Source organism: Cavia porcellus, unplaced genomic scaffold, assembly GCF_034190915.1.
Source record: "Cavia porcellus strain 051 isolate PalLab524CR breed Dunkin Hartley unplaced genomic scaffold, mCavPor4.1 scaffold_27, whole genome shotgun sequence".
NCBI lineage: Eukaryota > Metazoa > Chordata > Mammalia > Rodentia > Caviidae > Cavia > Cavia porcellus.
The window spans coordinates 41173844-41179642 of NW_026947510.1; positions in this window are offsets into that span (position 1 = coordinate 41173844).

The window sequence follows — 5799 nt, forward strand, 5'->3', positions numbered from 1 at the left end:
TTTAGAATTATTCCTACAACAGTTGTTAAGTAAATATTAGAGAATATTTATAAAAATGAGTGGAATATAATAAAAACATTGCAATAACATGCTGAGTATCTGCTGTTCATTTTTTAAAAAAGTGAAAACATAAATAGGTGAAAATTTCATTGTAAAATGTGAAGTTTTATGTACTATCCCATTCTCTTCCTCTAAATCTTCAATACTATTCCTATTATTTCTTGCTTTTCTTTATAGTTGTGTCATGTGTATCTGTGTCTCCACATGATACATAGTTTGCTTTGCAGTTTTTTTAACTTCATAGAAAGAAAATTATATGTATATATTCTTAATATCATGGTTCCGGGATTTAACCAAATTGTTGCATGTTTGTTTCTATATTGCATTTCATTGTATGAATATATCGTCTTTGACATTCTGTTGTAGCCTGAATGCATATTTCTGTTCTAATGTTTGGCTATTTCAAACAATCCTGCCATGAACATTCTTTCACATCTCTCCTTATACAGTGCTGCCTTGGTTTATGAATTTAATTTGTTTTGTGATTTTGGGGAAGGTGGCTGCATTTGTGGAGGAAGATAGTTGTGTTTGTCATCCAATGTGGAATGTGTGAAAAGAAGCAAAATTCTGCTGAATGATTTGGTTTGTGAACTGAATTGTTTAGAACTGAGGAATTACTGTACCATGTGGAAAGGCTTCTGTAATGTATATTTTCAGGAGTGAAACTTAGGAGTTGTGAGATACGTATACGTTAGGTATTGCCCAACTATTTTCTGAAATTATTATTATTTGCAGTCATCATACCAGTGTTTCACATCCTTGCCAATGTTAAGAACTGTGTCATTTAAAAAGCCTTCCTGTAATAAATGTGAAATGATACTTCATGCACATATTTTTTGATTCTGATTATTGCTGAGTTGACTCTTTTTCTGTTTCTGTTATGTTGTCTGTCTTCTTAATCATTTGTAGAAGTCCTCTCTGGATTTTTGTCCAGTAAGTTTTTAATAATATGTTAAGCAAATATTTTTTCCTACTTTCACCATTTCACAGTGGAGTTTCTTGACTATAGTCAGTTACCCATATTTTATGGTTGGTACACTTTGAGCTTTATTTAATCAATACTTTTTTATTTGAAGGTCACGTTTCACATACTTTATACTTTTGCCTTGAAATTATATTTTATAATCATCCAGTACGCCTGGGTTAAGGTAGGAGTCTAATTTCATTCATTTTTATGGATGACCTATTTGTCCAGCACGATTTACTGAAATTATTCTTTCTCCTCTGGTCTGCACTGAAAGTGTCATTCATTGGATTTCTTTACATATGAATTATTTATTCTGTGTTTTATAATTGTTTATCCCTGTGCCATTGTGGAAACTTTTATTATAATTTGAAATATGTTTGATATTTAGTGGGAAAAGTCTTTACCGTTTATTTTCCTTTTTCTGGAGTATTTTCCCTATTTTTGGTCTTTTGCTTTTCTATATCACTATTAACATCACTATGAAAAATTTGACGGCGGGGAAGGGTGTATTGGGAATGAAACTCGGGACCTGGTGCTTGCCAGGCAGGCGCTACACTGCTGAGCTATATTCCCAGGCCCCACTATGAAAAATTTTATTCAGAAACATTGGGGTTTTTTTTTTTGAATTGTATGGAACCTGGAAGTCAATTTGGGGATACAGTGGTTTCCTTGGTCTGCCCTAATACCGTAGAGTTGGTTGCTTCAATAATAGAAACTTGAAGTTCAAGATCTTGCCGTCAGCAATTCGGTTTCTTCTAAGGCAGTATTGGTGAAACAATGACTCGCCCACTGTGATGCATTTGTGTCAAGAGCTCTGAAAGGTTCCTACTCCTGCCCTAAGGCTTGCTTCCTTGGTTTATAGATGGCTGCCTCCTGACTGTGTTCTCACTTGGTCACTCCTTATTCTGGGTCCTGTGTCCTAAACTCTTCAGTACAACTGTCACATTGGATTAAGCCCATATTACCTGTTGTATGTTGACTGCCTCTTTAAATGTACTGTCTCCAAACAATCACATTCTAAGATAATCAAAGTTAGAATTTTAATGTATAAATTTGGAGAGGGGGTTGGGGGGGCTCACAATTCAGCTTGTAACAGGGTAAAACTGACATTTTTCCAGCATTGAATCTTCCCATCCGAGAACACAATATATCCATTTCCTTTTATTTTCATATTCTTTAATTCCTTTTAACAAAGTTCATCAGTCTTCATTAAGATTTTACACATCATGTTGAAGATTCTCTGTTCCATCACCTCCCCCCTCTCTTCCTTTCCGCACTATGGCTCATGTCCTAGAAGGCTGGCAAGGGCTTTCTTGCCTTCTGCTCTCTGAATAAGATTGACCAATGCAAAGCATGGATAAGAAATGAAGTAAATACTTGTTCCCCAACATCCTTCTGAGCGGACTGGTGATGGCTGGCAGGTGTTGCGTTCCTTCACCCGTTACACAGCTCTTGTCCTGTAGCCTTCCCCTGCAGTGATTGCGCTTTCTGTGATTCAGACTCAGCTAAACAAACCCTTCTGTCACCCATGTATATACCTGGTTAGTTCCATTTTCTCTGTGGCATTCTTCAGTATTCTTTGTTGGTTGCTTTTGATTCTGTAATACCTTAGTAAAAGACGTGTACATTAAACTGTCTTCAGTTTCTATGTCAGCGTTCATCTTCTGCTAGGAAACATAGTCAGACTTATTGTCATGTATCTTATTCTCTTGATGCTATTGTTCGACTTTTTTTCCCCTACTAAGGATTAAACCTAAGGGCTTTCCTTATTTTATCACTGAGCTACATCCCTACCCTTTCTTTTTTTGAGACAGTGTCTTGCTCTCTATGGCACAATGGCCTTAAACTGGTGGTCCTTTTGTTTGTTTCCTGAGTAGTTGAGAATACAGGAATGCCTGACTGGCATATTTTAAAATTCCGTACTCTTGTAGTTCAGAGTATATGCTTTGTATGCCTAAGGCCATAGGTTCAATCTTCAGCACTGCCTCAAATTCCATTTTTTTGTTTGTTGGTAAGATACAGATATGCGTTCACTACATTTTTTAAAAATCCAGTAACTGTAGGGAACTGTCATGATTCTAATTTGTATTTATATATATTTGTATTAGTATATATTTTCATTTTCCTTATGCATAATCTCACAAATTTGTAACTTTCAGCATTTATGCCTTTTTGGGTTGTCTAATAGAACCCTATTGTACCAAAGTGGTAGTGACCATCATCCTTGTCTTGTACCTTTGCTAAAAGGGAAGGCTTTGAGTGTTTCATCAAAGGGTGAGGTGCTGCTTTCAAATATTCTACCAGGGTAAGAAAATTCCTTGTTATTTCTAGTGCCTATGAATTTGAATGAATGCTGAAGTCTATCAAAAAATTTATGTAACTACTGATTTTTTTTCATCTTTTAACTTGGTTAATTATGTTCATTGCAATCATGTCTTCCATTAAACTGACCTGGAAGCCTCCACAATCAGTCGTGATAAATAACTTAGAATCCAAATGAGCAAAAATACATTCCTTAGAGCCCAAGTAGGAACCATAGTAAGTTACATGCTTTTCTTTACACACTGAGCAGTAAATGAGCAACTGACCAGTCGGATTGTTTTAACTTAAATGTGTCTCTTAGCTACTCATCTTGTGGTTAAGATCAAGCACAGCAACTTGAATGTACCTTTTATTTATTCATTTCTATCCATACTGAAGAAATGTACTCAGTCAGTAGAATGTTCGCTTGCTAAACATTCACCAAATGCCATTCTCTCTTATTACACCACAGAATAAATGAAGAAGCCATAATTATTGCTATTAAAAGAGCTCCTTACTTAGTTGGGAGGAGAGCAAAAGGAAAAGGAAATAAGGGGTACGGAAAGGGAGGGGAGAAAAGAGAGAAGGGAAAAGGAAGGGAGGGGAGGAAAGGAGCTGAGCAGGATGAGAGGTTAGCACAGAAAAAAACAAAACGAAACAATATGGCCGAACGTGCTGGCACAGGCCTGTAATCCCAGCAGGAAGCTGAGGCAGAAGAATCCCAAATTGAGCCCAGCCTGGGCAATTTAACAACTTAACAAAAATGTCTCAAAATAAAAAATAAAGCTGGGCATGGTGGTGCATGCCTGTAATCCCAGCATCAGGAGGCTGAAGCAGGAGGGTCACTGCGAGTTCAAGACCGACCTGGGCTACAAAATGAACCCAAGGCCAAAATGAACTGCATAGCGAGACTCTGTCTCAAAAAGACCAAAAAATAAAATTAGTGAAACAATTAAAAAGGAGCGTGGAAGTAGCAGTGTAAGACAGAGAATGTGCTGTGCTGTAAGTGAATGTAGAAAGTGTGAATGAGATAGAAACCAAGTTTCCATTGAAATTATTTCACTTGCATCATGAAGATAGGTAAGTATGTGATACAAAAAGACGAAGGAAACATTTGCAGACATTTGTATTCATTAAATATTTACTGATATAGATGTATTAACTCAATGCCAATGCACACACAAATGCCAATGCATTATGGCACTGAGGATATAGTAAACAAAATACAAACTTTCTAGTTTGCGTTTGTATTTTAATACTAAAGGAACAACCTTCCTAAACCAAGTGTGGTGACATACAACCTTAATCCAGCACTTATGAGGTTGAGAAGAATGATGTCTAAGGTAGCGTATGCCACATAGTGAGATCTTGTTTCAGAACAAAACAAAACCAAACCCTTCCCAGCGGAAGGCCTTTTTCAGCTTAGGAAACCATTTTAAAGTAATCAATAAACAATTCTCCTTATGCCACAGAGCAGTCACTGATTATCACAGAGACTGCAGGGAGAAAGATGAGTTTTAATTTATATTTATATCTCAGAGTCCTTCAGTGTTTCTACTTTTGCCAATGTATTATTCTGTACATGTATGTAATCTGGACATTATTATCCATATATTGGGAGTATAGGCTCAAAATTTACGGACGTATTACTGTATATCAAAAAACAAAAACAAAACTGGGGGCCAATTACTCCAGTTCTCCAAAGGAAAAAAAGTTGAACAGTACTTACAGCCCTCAACAGATGTACAAAATTTTTTTGATAGAATTCAGCATTGATTCATACCTAAAACACTAGCAATGAAAGAATATTACACTCAAGGGATGGCTGGGGAAATTACTTTCCTTGAGGGTTTTATTTGCAGACAACGCGTAGAAGCCGCCCCATCTATTCCTGTTAACAGGGACTGAACCCGGCACTTTTTATTTTTTTGAGCGCCTCTAGCTCAGTCCCCCGGCTGTGCTGGAACCTCCTCCCTCAGCTTTCCAGAGTACTGGGATCACAGCCATGCACCACCACGCTCGGTTGCTTCTCATGTATTTTTTAAAAATGCAAAAATTTAAAAGCCGTTTAGACTTTTGCTGGTTTGAACCGCCTCTAGGGACGGCTGCAGAGTCCGTGCAGACGGAGGTTCGCAGGCCCAGAATTGCTACTCCGCGCGCTCACCAGGCGTACAAACCGACGACTCGTGGGCACGGGAATGGCTTTTGCACTCCGCCAACTCCGACCCAAGAGAGGCGTCCTAACTCCGGAGCTCGGGAGCACAGTCGACGCTCCACAGCCCAACGCCTCTTCCAGCGCCAAACAAGGTCTGCTCCGCGCCAGCGTCACGTGCCCGACGAGCGCCGAAAACGCGCGCGCGTTCCAGTTCCAGCTCCTTCATCAAATCTCTCGCGGGGGGGAACCCGCCTTCCCGTCAGGTCGTCACTTCCGGCGGACGCCTTGCGTCATTTGTGTCGTCACTTCCGGTCGA